Source organism: Lonchura striata, chromosome 4 (assembly GCF_050655825.1).
Source record: "Lonchura striata isolate lonStrDom1 chromosome 4, ASM5065582v1, whole genome shotgun sequence".
Classification (NCBI taxonomy): domain Eukaryota; kingdom Metazoa; phylum Chordata; class Aves; order Passeriformes; family Estrildidae; genus Lonchura; species Lonchura striata.
Window position 1 is genome coordinate 72,984,901 of NC_140706.1, and position 16,947 is coordinate 73,001,847.

The 16,947-nt window shown below is 34.0% G+C and overlaps 1 long non-coding RNA gene across 1 annotated transcript; it reads left to right on the plus strand.

Moving 5' to 3' along the window:
• Positions 1-7,694: 7,694 nt before the first annotated feature.
• On the plus strand, positions 7,695-14,876 carry LOC146767726 (uncharacterized). Its single transcript, XR_014954974.1, has 3 exons — positions 7,695-10,151; positions 10,471-10,658; positions 12,546-14,876. It is a non-coding gene; the product is annotated as an uncharacterized LOC146767726 (long non-coding RNA).
• Positions 14,877-16,947: the final 2,071 nt, after the last annotated feature.

Genomic DNA, 16,947 nt, shown 5'->3' on the forward strand with positions numbered 1-16,947 from the left:
TGTGGGCAGTAAAAGTGTTGCATGTATTAGTGAAAGTGCAGATTTCTGTTTTATCTAATGCACAGCTGCAAGAAATAACCCCACCCTATAATTCATGACAACATAGTTGTTGGAAGAAAAGAGTTGAAAATTATCAGGAATCTCTCCAGCTACACAAATAAAACATCATATTCAGATTTAGTATCTAACAATAGTGAAATCTCTGGGAGAAGTATGCATGAGCATATTGTAGACAAATTGTAGACTTATGTCCTTTTTTATTGCAATAAAAATTGTGGATTCTGAGTCTAAGCTAACTTGGAAGTGCTTTATAAAAATTATTTTAGATTTTTTTCTAAGTAATACTTTAAAATGCATCAGAAAGGGCTATAAATTATCCTTTGCTAGTGCAAACCTGTTTTTCTGACATTTGGTGCAAGCTGAGTTCCTCAAATAAAATACTATCATATACAAAAAGTAGTTCTGTTTAGCTATGGATACCTTTAAGTACACTTGCCAAGGTAGCTTTAAGCACAGTTACTGGGGTTTTTTTAGTCATTTTGTCTTATTTAGTAATTTTATCATTGTTGTCATTGTTTCCATTGATGATCTCTTTGTTACTCTGGTCCTAGATTTTCACATGCTGAAAATTCTTTGGGCTGGTACTTAGAATTAAAACAGAACTAAACACGTGCCATACCAAAAAAAAAAAAAAGGAAAAAACCACTACTCACCACCTTGGATCTTTTAAATTCACAGTTAGTGACTCTAGAAAGAAAGATTTTGAAGGCTTTTCCTTTTTGGATTTTCCCTGGTCATTAGACCACCAAATTCATTTTTATTTCTCATATTTTCTTTTTTTTTTTTTATCGTTTTCATTGTAATTCCCAGATTTCATTTCATTTGTAATTTAAATGTATTTTTGTCTTTCCAATAATGTACATCCAATAGGGGTTTGATTAGTAGTAAGCATCATCTTAAAATATGTCCATTTATTTTTTTCTGGCACTTTTTCACACACAGAAATTTATTTTCTCCTTTTCCATTATGGTCTGGATTATTTGTTTTGTTTTGGGTTTTTTTTTAATTTGTTTGATTGGGGATTTTTAGCTTTTTTGTTTGTTTTTTGTTTTGTGGGGTTTTTTTGTTGGTTTGTTTTTGTTCACAAGCTATGCTGAATAAACTGCTTTGACTTTCAGATGTCATACTCTCAAATTCTTTTCTGCTTACTCACTTCCTTGGGACAGCTTTGAGAGCAGTACATTCTGCTAAGGACCAAAGGCAAATTTGAACATATGGCAACACTTCTAAGCTATGCAGATATTTCACCAACCCACTGTTTCTACCAACAATCACTTGTTTATCTCATTTATTTCTATTATATACACTTGTTAAGAAGCATCAGTTTCCAAATGTGTCAGTATGTGAAGTAATTTGCATTATTTTCTCCTGAGTAAAAACACATGAGCCACTGTTCTGCATTGAAGTCTAGAGGAAGGTTTTCTTTAACCATTTTTTTAGATGACTTTAAATACTCAAAGCCTAAAATGGAAAGGTGACAGAGCAATTATCACCAATTATGGTTTTTATTCAGTGAGTCACAAAATCTGAAACAAGGAAATGCAGCTTGAACAATTAATAGTCTACCCCATAGAGATTGACTCAATATTTGGTTGAAGGTTTATTTTAAATAAACATGAATATCTTAATCTTTCTCTCTTCATGAAGAACCCAGATATTCTTAATTCAGCACAAAAAAGTTTATTATCTGCCATATTAAAAAAAATTATTTCAGACCAATTTTTTTACAGTTAAATAGATTTGACCTTACAAACAATTGCAAATATATTCCATTTAAAAAAATTGCATTTTAGTAATAGTCCTCTGATCAAATACAGATTGTGTTGCATGAGAAAAAAGACTTTGATCTTTAAAGTAAATAATAACAATACAAATCACACATTCAATTAAGAAAATTCCTTGATTTGGAGAGTGAACAAATTGAATCTATGATAAGCAGTTCACAAAGCAAAGAACTGACCTTCCAGAAAAGGTGTTTAGAAAATTAATTATATTTTTCATTTCTGGACTATTAAAAAACTGCCTTTAATATAATGTAATAGCCTTTTTTTCTTTTAGGTAGGTACATATTAGATGGTGAATAAATTAGTGTTTACTGTTTTATTTACTGCATTATATATAATATATATATAATATATATAACATATTATATATAATATATTACATAATTTATAATATATAATATTATACATAATATATTTTATTATATATTATATAATATATATTATATATTATATATTATATATTATTTATTATATATTATTTATTATTTATTATTTATACTTGTTATATTATACTGCATATATATATGTGTCCATGATGCCCTTGTCATGGACACTGCCAGTAAGGAAAGGGTACAAAACACAACAGTCCTGTAAAGAAATAGCTTCCTGCTCCAGCTGATAATGACAAATAACATATTGACAAACATACAGGTTCTGAGCATGTTTATTGAAATGGATACCTTATAATTAAATTTAATGGGCATGCCATTTTCAGTGTTTAGATAGTGACATTGCAGAGAGTAAGATAAAGTACGTAAGAAATACACGCTTTCTATAAATTATGCTACCAAGACTGCATTTAGAAAGAGGCACAGTAGAAAATAAAGATGAAGAGATCTTAGTTATGATGAATTATTCATGTTGTAGCAACAGGACAATATTTATTCTCAGTAATGCACTTGTACCCCTGGAGACTTGAAGTGCATCAAAGCTTGTTTATTGTGGATTTATAATCAGAAAAAAAAAAAGGAATATTCTATTATCATAATTGTGAAAAGTTCTTCTTAAAAGAAGGGGGGATTTTTTTTTATAAGGAATTCCATTGAAAAGATCAGGCTTATAACAAAATACAAAATACTAATCATGACCTACTTCTGGTTAGAGCTATTAAAATTAAATTTCTCTGTTCTGAAGACAAATATATAGCATGTTTGACTTGTCTGAGCAAGAAAAAAATATTTGTGTTTGTTTGATTTTTTTTTTTTAATTCGATGTATGCTAAAAATATATGATGCTTTTACCAGTGGAATTTCTGTAAAGTCTGACATAATTTTATGGGATTGGTCTGGCTAAAGTTGACACAGGTGTGCTTGCTAATGCAACGAGAGCTGTGGTAAACAGTGTGTTCATAGTTCTTCATAGAGGTGTCTAAGCACCAAGATCAGGGGCTTTGTAATTGATTTGTCCATCTCATCCCACCAAGATATCTCATTTAATAGATGGAATGTAGTCTTGATACCTCAGAAAAGGGGAAGTTGTCATCAAAAATTTGAAGGGGAGAAAAGCATTCATAGCTTGGCGTGGGTGTGAAGGAGGATTGATTGTTCGCTGTGTGTAAAAGCAAACGGGGTTATTCGCTGCAAAAGGGAAAGAACAAAATAAAATAAGAAGATCTATAGCAGGTGACAGGGAAGTGGTTTGGGAGAGCCAGCACAGTGTCACCAAGGGCTGACCAGCTGTCCTGGGGTAACTTTATGATGCTTGCATCCCCATTCATCTGTTTAGCCCAGAAATAAGTTTTGCACCTTCAAGACTGGTTCTGAGAGTGAAGGAAGGGAGAGAAGAGGCACCCAGTTTGTTTCCAGAAGCTGCACTCACTCCTCCAAAATCCCTGTAAACTCATGTATTTCCAGCTTTTACTTCCTAGGAAGTTTTACCAATATATTAAGGGCATACTAATGTAGATATTTTTATCCAAAAACTGTTTTATAACTATCATAGAATCAGAGAATCCAGCTAATATCCATCAAATTCTTATCTTTCCAATTTAAAGAGAAGGATGGTGTGGGGAGTTGTGGGGGACCATGAGAGGTTGTGGGGGACCATGAGAGACCACAACCAAGACATGGTTGTGGGGGACCATGTCACCTGTTTACAGAAGTCCAGGCAAATGACATCTGTAGCCCTTCCTTTCTCCATTGAGGGACTTACCCCAACATGGAAGACCACTGGGTTGGTGTCCTGCTTTAGAGGAAATTTGGGAGGAAACCTCTTAATGGGGTCCCTCTAAAAAGCAGAGTCAATGGGCACCTCCTCCAGCTGGTCTGGGAAAATACTTCCCTGGAGAAAGGAAATACCAGAAGCTGGAATATTTCACTGGAAATACAGGATGTAAAAGGAAAATAATAAGAGGTTTTTAAGACAGGGTTCAATAGTTTTATGAAGGCAATTTTGTGACATGTGCATATGATGTGACCGAATAACTCTAAAAATTCATTTCTGTTCAAGATGCTTTAGTTCTTCTGTGCTCCTTGCTGGAAGGGTGAATGAGTTCACCTCCACCCAGAGTTCACTAGTGAGGAAAAAATTTTCCAGGGCAGTGTAAATTCCTAGAACTAGATATAGGAATTTAGGGTTGGAAGGGAGCTGGGAGATAGAAGAATGAAATTCCCTTAGGGGAAGCGCAGGGGTTCCTGCAGCAAAAGCATGTTTGAAAATAAAGTAAGTCCTCTAGAACAGAAGAGAGTTTAGCTGAGGGCTTCTAAGGGATTTTTCGTGGCTCTGACCATCTCCATCCTGCAGCATGTCTTAGCAACACTGCTTGTGTGACTGCACTGTGAGCCAGCTGGGGAAAGCCACCCTGCTGAAAACATGAGGAGGTCGGGGGTGCAGTGAAGAGTCTGTGTTGGTGGGGTAAGATGACAGTTTTCATCCAGAAATAACTCCTCCAGCTGTCATCCTTTGAAGCCACAGTGGCATTTGTGGTGACAAAAAGTTGATGATGGGTATGCGAAGCTGAGGGTCCAGCATCAGCTGGATAAACTTAAATCTGTCTAAATTGCTAGGGGGAAAAGGCAATGAGAAAAAGCTGCAGCAGGGTGAGTGATAGCTCCTGTCTATCTCACTGCTACAAACAGCTGAATTTGGTCTGCTGCACAGTACCTGACAAGGAGCAAATCCTTCACTGCAGTCTCTTTTGGCAACCTACATTTCTGTTCAAAGGCCTCCTTAGAAACTTAGCTGTCAGAACTCAAAATGTCCCTCAGACATTTTTGGATGTCCCGGGCCCCAGTCAGAAGCATTTGAGACCCTGGCAGGCAGCTGGAAACAGCTGTGATTTTGGGTTTGAGCCATGGAATGATTTACCAACCTTGCAGGGAGAACAAGAAGTCACAAAAGTTTAGATGTTATAGTAGAAGTAGTCACAAAGTAGAGGGAAGAATTTTTGAGTGCTGTACAGGGGGTTTTGGTTTTGTACATGGGGGTCAGAGGTTTTAAGATGGATTTGGGATTTGGGCCTGCCCTGTCCTCCCTCTTTCTCCTTCCTCACCTCCATGTTCTTGGTGATGTTGGCACTCACAGATTGGTTTAGAGTAGAAAATCACCATTTAATATAGGTAATAGGCATTGGGGAAAAACTGTAAACATGTAACACGTAATGTACCATATAAAAGATAGAAAATCACCATTTAATATAGGTAATAGGCATTGGGAAAAACTGTAAACATGTAACACGTAATGTCCCATATAAAAGACAGCAGCAGCCCTGGTGGGAGAGAAGAAGCAGTCGGGGTCAGAGAGGATGTCAGGGTGTGTGTGTGCCTATGCCTGAGCTGTGAGCAAACCACAGCAGCCCCAGGAGAAAATCTTTTAGATAACTTGCAATAAACTGCCTTGAGACCCAACAACAGAGACTGATGAGCCTTTCTTTGGAAGCTCGGGTTGGAGGAGAGACTTTTCCACCACTCGGAGCCACCCCGACCCAGGGTGGTCTTCGGCACTTAGCATTCTCATGGTCATATTGAGGCTACTGGGATAAAACTATACTGTTGAATTTTTTGGAATACAAAATCTTACAATGAAAGTAATCGAGTATTTTAAAAGTTTGTATCTGAGCTTTCTTTAAAACAAAAAAAAGTACCTTTGAAAAGCTTCTCAAAGCAACCTGTGAAAATAATTCAATATATGTGGTGTCATTCTTTATATGAAGTTTATGAACTAGGTCATTGGCTCAGCAACACACACTCTTGACTTCAAGCACAGAAATAAACCTTTCTTCAAGACATGTGGACAATCCTTTACAGCATCAGAATTGATCAAACACTGAGTAATCCTGACTGGAAAACTACAGAATTGAAATTAGAATGTAGAAGGAAGGAGATTAAATTGATATGTATTTACTCAGTAGAAATCAGGTGCTCAAAACATTCTTGTGTTGTTTGGTACTTTTTGTTCTGGTCTTTCCCTGATAAAGGAAGCTGCTAGAAGCCTTCAATGAAATGTTATTATTATGTGCATTTGACTAGTATGTGCATTTGAAGTTGAAGTTGTCAGTGCAATGTAAGTAGCAAAACCCCTGCCAAATTGGTTCTGAAATCATGAAACAGAAAACATTACATTTGGAAACCATTGATTTTTTTTTTTTATATATATATAATTGACAGCAAGTTGGCGCTGATACCACCAGGACTCCTGAATTCCTAATTAAAAAAAAAAAAAATTGTATGTCTCTTCTTCATCTGTATCACCAATAAGACCTTGATTTCAGGAAAATCACTCTGTAATATGAAATCTTAACAGTCGTTTCAATATTAGGTATGTAATATATATAATATATGGGAATCATGTGCATTTACCATCTAAAAGGAGAGCAAATGGGTAATTTTAAGGTGTTCAGCATTCATAAATTTATAAAAGTCAGGGAAAATAAAGGAAGGGACAGTCACATCAAAATTCAATTAGATATATTTCCCTCAGAATTTGAATGAAACACAATTGGCTGATTCTGGATTATTTTTGGAAGGGTTGTATTTGTTATTATTATTATTGTTGTTGTTGTTATTATTGCACCCATACCCAAGGCATCACTGAATATGGGGCAAGAGAACAGGAGAAGATGAAATGTAATATAGTGCTTAACTCAAAAGGGTTCTTACTGCACTAAAAGGATACTGAAAATTTTGTCCAAAAATCAATAAATTGACTTATGAGTAGGGCCTGGAAATATTTTAACATACACCTTCTCACAGATACACGCAAAAACAGTGTTGAAATGATAGAAGAATCTATTTTGTGAGCTTTTCTCTTATGCTTATAATAGCATTAAGGTCAGAGTACTAAACCAAGAATGCTTAAATGCTTAAATGCACTGTCTTACTGATTAAATTAGATCAAGAAGAATGACAGACATAAGAATACAATTGCAAGAAAGCAAGTGATGTGTCCTAACCCATAGGCAAAGTTATAAAAAAAAAGTTAATCATATTTATAAAAAACATAAAAATATGAAGAAGGTTGTCTGTAGTGATGGCATATATTAACATGAAATAAGCATTGTTTCTTTGCATATCAGTGCCAACAATATTAGTCATATCCTAAAGATATCTCAAATGAATTAAAAGAAGAATGCAATGTGGTATAACTTCTACATCTAAATGAGGCTGATGGAAATAATGTAGACATTGGTCTTACAGGTCAAATACAATGAACAGTTTTTCTAAAGAACATAAATTAACTGCACCACTGCCTCACCCAACCCCTCAATGATGAAGCATGTTATTTTATCTCTGGCCTATGTGTGCTGTGAAACCTTCTGAGCTTGGCAATCAGAAGATCTCAGATTTAAAATCTTGAGCACTTAAACATCAGAGACATTTATGTGGTTCATAAAAAGAGTACATATTCGATAAGAAATGTTTGTCATGTGAAAAATAACAACAATAAAATGTACTCTGAAATGCACTATTCTTAGAAAGGGGATGTTTTAAAACTTGAAAAAGATTTTAGAAAGCTGAGAAGTAATTATTTTTTCCCAGGCAAAACAACTTTTGTTAGAAAAATCATGCTTACTAAAGGAAATTATTATCTACTTAATACAAATTAGCAGGGATGGAGGAAAGCTTTGTGTTTTTCCACAATCTCACTTCTGCACCATAGCATTCTCACAATAGCTTCCAATTTATATTGGTATATTTGAGGCTGCTGTTGTCTCACTGAAGCTGTCTTATTTCTGTTGTCCATGGAACTTGTGCTTCCTGTGGAAATGAGTATCAAAATGTTTTTAATTAAGGAGACTAGAAAACATTCATGTTAAATCTCAGTTATGTTTACATTTCATTTTGTGTTGTTTTTTTTTGGTTTTTTTTTCTCCCTGCACTATCCCTAAATAAGAAAAATACTAATGAGAATAGGAATACCAGTATTCCTTTACTTGGATTCTCAGAGTATTACCACCCCTTTTAGAAATTTTTGCTTAATGAGGTGGAACAAAAATAATGCTTTTCTTAAAATATGGATCTTAAGGAAAGCCCAGTAAAGAAATAGTTTCTTGTGATTCTAAATCAAGTTGTGTGGCTTTTTAAAGAAGAGTCATAGAAAGCATACTATGCAAATAAGGCATTCAATTTGCAATCCTAAATTAGATGTTCTTCTAACCGTTGAGAAAATAACAAAGTATTCCTTTGGTAAATCTGCCATTTTAAATTGTGTGAAATTTCATGTTTATATTTTCCTGGGTTCTTTATTGTTTCTTCATCTGTTTTCTGTGGTTCTACTGGATTTCAATGACAAGTGAATAAAACTGTGAAAACTTGTGAAATAATTGTTTTTCCACAGCTGGCATTTGGAGAATTTCAAATTGTTATGTGATTATTTAATAAGTTGCACATTACTCACATTACTGTTGTCATATATGATTTCTCAGAGCCCTGGTCTCTTCACAGGCATTGTTACCTGAAGAGCTGGGCAGAAATTAATCATCCAACACTCCATTTGAATATCTAACTTAAAAGGAGAAGCAGCTGTTCTAGGAAAAGGGAAATACCTAAAATTTACGTCTTCTGAGGATACAGAGCATTTGGGGCACCTCAATACTTATAAAGCTTGAATTTTGAGAAATTGCTATTTTTATTTTTTTTTTTTTTACAATGGGATCAAATTATATTTAAAGAGAAACAATCCAAACAATGAGTTTACTTGTTTTTTTTTCAGATGTGGCTGGCATTAAATGATGAAATTTAAATTTCATATAGTAACATAATTTATAATAAATTTGCTTCTCCTACCTTCTCCTTAGGCATAGCACTTGGTCCACACCCACCTATAAATCTCTGATAGCTACCCTTGTGACCAAGTGCTGCCTGTAGTGGCTGATAAAATTTGGGAAGGAGAGGATCAAAGGTCTAATGTTGAACCAGCCTGTAGTGAGAGAGTCAGAGGTGATAGGAGGACAAGGAAGGAAAGGGAAAGGAAATAGAACTGCAAAATTTTTGTGGCATTTGAAAACATCATGAAGACTGGTCATACCTTTATGGAGAGTAATAATGGGGTAGTGGGACAAGGACACTGTTAAGAAAATTAGAAAAGCAAATTGTGATGCTCTCTTATATTGCATGAAACACATCTGCTGTAAAATCACTAAAGAACATTACTTCTAAAACAAAGCTTGTCCACTGTACAATTAATATTTGAAAAGTTCTAAGTAGGTTGACCTGAGTCCTACATTACACAACTCATATTTTCAAGAGAAAATAAGGAGTTAGTGCTGATAGGGATTTATACCTCTTATAAGGGATTTATTGTGTGAATAAACTAAGGGTTATGATGTTTTTGAAAGCCTAGAGTGTAAGTCCATGGGGGCAGCTCTGTGAGAATGAGAGCCACTGGTGTCATTTGCTGAGTAAGAAATGGCACAGACTCACCAGAAGGCTGGTTTGCACATGGCATCTTTACTATGAAAATTCTCTTTTTTTATAGACTGTTCCCATACAGACAGAATGGACTGGTCAATTAGTCAATACATTATAATGTATTATATTATCATTATATTATTATTATAATTATAATAATTAATCAATACATTTCACCCGATTGACTATTTAACAAAAAAACTCCTTTCTTGTAAACAATTTTTGAGAAAAACAGGAAACTAACACCTGCAGGTTGTTTGTAGTAACAAGCTATCATTGTTTAGCTTCAACTCCCAAAATTCTCATGAGCTGATCATGAGAAACCTTATCTGGTTTTCTTGCTCTCTGACCAGGCTGCCACATCCACGCTCTGAACTTTACATTTCAAAAAAATATTTTTTTCCTCAATTACCCATCTGCAATCTACACTGTCAATATAACTAGTCTACTATCAAATTAAGTGAGGAGGAGGTTTTATTTATTATTAAAGATAAAGAAAGAATTATGGTCTCTATTTCAAATTAAACTTAACTGTTTTATTTTTTTTTTCACATCATCATGAATTGAAAACAAAGCAATTGTTCACAAAATGTGAAAAAAAAATCCAGTTATGTAATTATTAGGAATTTTACTTCAATGCATTCTTACTTATGCTGTTATCAAATATTTTTTTTTACCAAAACAATTTTTCAAGGATTAAGAAAGGAAAGAAGGCCTGGGTCCCTTAGTGAGTAATTTTATTCACTGTATAAAATTGGAATTTAATTTTTGTCTTGCAGCTTGAGAGATCTCTGACAAGAAACATTTGATTAGCCAGTTATTGCACAAATGCAAACAAAACATAGTCTCTACTGTCTTATTGCACAAATTAAATCACAAAGGATTACCATCTACCTGGTGTAAAAGAGCAGTTTGAATATCAAAGTTCTGTTCTTTGAAACAGAGTTTGTCTGAAAAGTCATGTAAGGTAAGCTTTTGTATTTTTTTTTTGCTCATATTCCTAAACTCCTCCTAGTCCTGCAGCATTTCTCTAGCAAAATTTTTGTTAGATATTACTTTATGGCAGAGATTATATGTTTCTAGTGTAGTTAGTATAATAGAATCCTATGCTTAATGGAGCCGAGGTATTGGTGGCTGTCAAGATGTAAAGGTAGCAATGTAGTTTTAATATTTTATTTCACAAAACCAGTGATTATTTACATAATCTCTGAACAGCTATAAGTACTAGAAACTGAAAAGATGCACCATAGAATGAGGGGTTTTATACATTTCTTAAAAAAAATCCCACCTGAAAAAAATCCCAGACTGCTCTAACACAGTCTCAGAATCTTCTTTGTGAAATTAAAAGGGAATGAAATGACTGAACTGCAAAGAGGAATCCTAAGGAAAGCAAAAGTATTATTAAGCTAATACTGTTCATGGTACTGTGTTAAAAAAATTGTGGGTTTTTTTTTTAATGTAAGCAGCTCAGGCAAAGAAAACCAGCCTTTGTGAGTTTACCAAATAAGAACTTCCAATCAATTCAAATTAAATTGAAGTTCTTTTTAATTTTAAAGTATCTGGGTTAGGTACATCCATGGCTAACAAAAGTATTTTTTTGACTGCCATAGGAGGTTTTAAACACTTTTAAGCCATATCTGTATATGGTCATAGTGCAACTCTAGGAAGATGCTGTTACCCATCAGCTACTTTAGCATGTGTTCAAGTCTTTGTCAATAGCTTTGTAAAGAAGATTCAAAAATTAGTTTCTTAATAGCCCAAAGATTTAGCCATGTGTTTTTAGTTAAGAAGTTATAAAGGTTGCAAATACCATCTCTATCAGAAATCTGATAGGCAATTGGTTTTTTAATCTTTGCCCATGCTCACTGATTTCTGCACCATTATCCTCTTCATCCTTCATCACATTTATCCTTCATCCTTTGAAACATTGTTTTAAAAGTTTTTCTTAAAAACTGATAAAACTGGTTGAGCACCAGAATATTCCTAAAATATTATATTCTGCCACAGATATAATTTAAAGTATTAATTTGCTGTCATTGTTATGGTTCACAAATTAAAAAAGTATCTCACTGCATTTTCCTAGATTCCTTTTAGAAACATTTTTTTCCAAAGAACAGATATTTTTCATTTGAAAACAGCTAAGAACTTTCATTGAAAGAAGGTAAAGCAAAAGATGTTGACACCTGAATCTTCTTATGAGAAAACAAAAGGAGCAAGTTAAGTGATTACTTAGTAAAGTGTACTAAAATTAAAATGAACAGTGATTCACCACTTTTGATAATTGTGTACATAGAAACTTGAAAACTTAAAAATCAGTAGCTAATTACTATAAAAGCCCTCTTGCAGTCATAGCTCCCACCAAAAAGAGACCAAAAAGCCCTTAAACTCTATAGAAATTGTTAAATTGTTTTTTCCAGGACTTAAAAATCTAAGGACCATAAAGCCTGTGAAAATCTGGGAGAGAGGTGAGAGTTAAGTGAGTAGCTGTGTGGTGTTTAATTCCTATCTGAGCTTAAACCACAATAAGCTGTTTTTTAAAAATACACAGTATTCAAAATTAAACAAACAAATAACCTTTGTACAGAGAATGTACTAATACCAGAACTCCTCTCATTTATTTCTCCTAAGGAAAGAAATTAGCTTGTCTTCAAAATCCAATCTGAACAAGGTGTTCATGTGATGAGAATTTAATTGTGATATTGCTAAAAAATACTCTCTGAATCAGAAATGTCCAGAAAACAAATCAGTTTCATTGCAGTTTTCAATGTTCTTGTTGAAAATGAGCCTTTCCAATCCTTCTGTGTTCAATGTGGATTAAGTATTTTTTTTCTTTTCTTTTTTTTTTTTTTTCCAGCTCCAGTGGCTCCCTCTGTGTTGTTCTTCAGTCTCCACACAGACTTGCAGAGCAGCAGTGAAGATGTTTCTCCTTTCTCTCTGCATCCTTGGCTGTGGCTTGGAGGTGGCTGTGTTCTCTTTCTCCATTTCCACATGATGCTGTGAATTTCCCCTCCGCGCTGTGCCTCGGTAATTCTCCAATTTCATTCCACACGGTTAAATCCCAGTCATTCCCAAAGAAAGGCTCTTGTCTCATCCAGTGGTTTGTGATTGACATCCATTTTTAGCCCTTGAAGATGTCCTGTGTGACTCTGTGTAATGGTGGGTCATCTATTGCCTAAACCAAATGTCAGGCTGCAATGTAACATGCTGCAGCCTCGGAAATTTTCTTGGTCTGTTCTTAGAATTTCCAGCGTCCTCTTTTATTGAAAATAGTATGACCTTCTCTCAAAGTTATCTTATGCAGTTCTTGGAGTAAAAGGAACTTTAAATATCATGTTTCAAGCAACCTTGATAAAATGCTTATGAGCTGGTTGAGGATAAAAATTTAGGAAGTTTTAAGTTCTCTTAATTTTCTCATCAAGATAAAATGAGGTGTGAGGAATCAGAAGACAGAAAACTAAAGACTCATAGAACAGAAACCTCTTGAGACAAACATTTTTACAGCTTTTTTCCCACCACTTACCCTTTGGAAACTTCTTCCTAGATAGTATTTCAATCCATTCAGTGTTGAAATACTAAAATTTAGGCCTTACATATTACAAGAAATTTGGCTGGTGTAATTGAATTTGATGAAGTTTTTTATAGATCCACAAAATACAAATGCTGTGGACATAGAAGGAGTAGAAGAAACTATATGGTCATAAGAGGAAAAATTTTTATTAGCTTTTAACTATATAGTGTGCTTGCATGTCTGATACTTCTGGAACCAGTCCTGAGTGAGAGTTTCATTGCTGCTCTCAAGACAGATATTAATTACAGCAGACTGACAATCCTGAAACTAATGCACAAATTATGCTCAATATTTAGGCAGAAATTCCACCTCGTGTCTATGTACAAATATAATGAAGACCCCACTGCTGTTTACAGAAACTTATTTTCTAGATTATAAGTGTAATATTTCAATGATGCAAAGGAAAAAAAAAGCTATGTTTGAATACTGCTTAAAAATGAAGACTATAGTATTTAGTGGTCACAAGTGTTTTATATGATTCTATCTTCCATCTTTGGTTGTGTATTTCTCTCATGTGAAGAAAAAGCTAAAAAGATTTTGAAAAAAACCCTGAACTGCTTACCTTGTGAAAAGAAACAAGAAAGTCTTTCTGTACCTTAACTGAATCATTCATTACAACAAAAACAAATAAATTTTTTTGTGGTTTTTTTGGGGTTTTTTTTGTTTGTTTGATGTTTGTTTTTGGTTTTATTGGTTTTTTTTGTCTTGGGTATAATCTTCATAGGTGTCATAGACAATAACATCAGAATGGAAGGAGTGTGAAACTGTTTAAAGAATTGTCAGAGCACCTCACATTAGCTAATTTGAAGGTCTAAAATGAGAAGTTCACTATGTGCTGGACTGGCTTTAAAAAGTGTACATTTTAAGATTACCTTCTTAGGTTCAAATCTTAATATCTTTGAATGACTTGATGTTCAAGACAGATGTTCAAGAACTGATTTACATTGATTTGGAAAGGAGAAGTATTAGTTTGAGTGAGAGCTGCTTTGTATTCGGCTGCTGTGTAATTAAGCATATCTATGCATACATTATCCATAAAAAAACTTCCCTAGTTTCAATTTTTTATATGGATGATTTTTTAGATGTATAAAATTCATATATGTGCATACAGATGTGCAAACTTATATGCATTAACATCTATCAATTTATAAATATGAAAACCATTAAAGATTTAGGAGACCAATTTGAGCTTTCTAAATTATTGTCTGTGCTTTCAAGATTAAAAATAACTCTGATGTGGGCATGTAGAGGAAAGGGTGTCTGTAATATGTTATTTTTGCATTGAAGTGAGTAAAGAGAGTGTTTATATGAAGATCTTTGTAAAACACATTCTTACCCCTGTGTTAAAAGAGTATTTCTGACATCTATTCTATACATGAGAGGTCTAGAATATCTTTATTGCACTGTGATGGAGGCATAGAAAAATAGTGACAGGTATATCATTTAACAAGTTTGAAAAATGGACAATAAATAACAGATTTTTACCCCCTCTTTCATTGGCCAAAATAAAGTGGAGCAATTTATGCTTTACTCTCCTATTGAGTTCTTTCTGCTGCACTTCATCCATCTCAAATCAGCCTTCACTCATACAAAAAGACTGTAATTTAATTTGAGAAAAATTATACCGTCATCAGGCTGATTGTATATTCATCCCTGTTTAAATCCTTATTTCATGTTTATGAGAGGGTGGAAAAAAAAGGTAGCTATTTATTGTTTAGCAGAAGTACATTTTTCCCCAAATAATTCAATATAATTATGATTAACCCAATATCCTGAGGAACTTGACATTTTAAGGGTATTGTGTGTTTGAAGATAGGGAGGATGGTGGATTGTTTAAAGGGGGAAAACCCACCTAGATTAAACAGTAACACATTAATCATTATAGACACTTACAGAATGTGCTCCTAAGCGATACATTTGATTTTGCTGAAAGTGAGATTTTATTACTTGCATCACTGCCATTACAAAGGGAATTCAACTCATTCTTCTAGAATGAAGCATCACTTTCTAAAATAATTATTAGTGAGGAATAGTATTAAGATACTATACTTCTTCAGGGCTTGCTTCAAAGAGATTAAATGAGAAAGATTTATGTTACATGCATAACAGGAGAAGGGATGTGAAACAATGCTGTAACATAATTAATTCTTTTTCTTCTATCTGATGAATAAGTGTGTCAATTAAATATAATAATTGAAAGGAACAATTATGCCAAATATGTCTTATGTTTCAGCAATGCTAAATAAGTAAGGAGAAATCTTGTTTTAGGAAAGACAAGCCTGATCTGTATCTACAGCTGAAAGATTAGGTAATTCTTTATGGGAGCACTGTACATTAATTACAGTCAGATGATAGTTCACAGGTAGCCTGGTAGAGAAGGCAACAAAACCTACTGTGTTTGTAGAGAAATCCATAAAAGAAAATAAACTAACCTTGTGGTCTAAAAGCTCACTTTAGGCACAATACTCCTTTTCCAGGGGAGCTCCTTTTCCAGTTTTCCAGTGGTGAACTATATAAGAAAACAGAGGAATGTCACTCTGTCTTCACCTGCTGAGTTTGGTGGGTTAGTGAATACATAGAAAAGCAGGAGGGAAGATTAATTATACTACTACACTGTTCTTAGCCTTGTGCTCCCCTTTTGTTTTGGCAGGACACACAATAAACATAAAGTTGTACCATAAACCAGAGCTAAAAATTAATAAAAAGCAGCAAAAAAGAGGGCATCTCCTCCCACTTCATCCCCCCATTTTCTTGCATGGGTGTGGTATTATTTTTTTTCTTTTTTAAACAAGCTACTATTTTTCATTTCTTTTTGAGTTTAGAAGTCTTGTCTCAAGAGTCAAAACCTTTAGTTTCACTTTCTTAGGAATTGATCATAATTGGTTTGCTCTTCCTAGGTGGGAATCTCCTGCCATTATGTGCTACTTCATGAACAGGTGAAGGTAATCTAAAAGTGGAAGTGTCAAAGAACATTGTAATGAGAAAAGGAAAGGAAGTGACAGAATAATTTTCCTAATTTTTAATTATTTAAAGAACTTGGAACTGGGTATTTTTTTTACATCTTTATTTTTTTTCTAATCTTTACAATACCTCCTTATTAGAAAAAAAAAAAAAAAAAGGGACCATTTAACTGCTGTCAAATGGTCTTTAAAGTACATTCCATCCTAGGTACAAAGATAATTTTGAAAAAGCAGACCTGGTCTCTACATCAAGCTTAGGAAAATGTTTGTAGTCTTGTGCTGTTTGTGAGCCTCTTTCTCTGAGAGCTGGTCTGTTCTACGACCCATTGGAAAAGCAAAGTGTGTGAAAAAGTACAATGAACTACCCACAAGAGCTGTCAAAAGAAAAGTCTAGCAATACGTATGAAGCAGGATATATTCCAGTGATATTCCTTTCTATTAATAGGAAAACAAAGGAAAAATCAAGGCTCACCTCTACATCCTTATTTTCCTTTTTTTTTACTCTTCGTAGCATGATACAAGTATTTGAGAAATTTCCTGCTTTTTCTTATTCCCCATTTTTTTACACACAGGTATCACAAAAAGGCTTGATCTTTAAGAGTACTACAAATTTTAGGCAAACATGTTTTGCCTAAAGAAAGATTTTGGAAGCTTGTCTAGGAAGTGTAACTACTGAGTGATTTTTGAAGGTCAGCTCTGAATTTATTGGGCTGCTTTCAGGCTTAGTG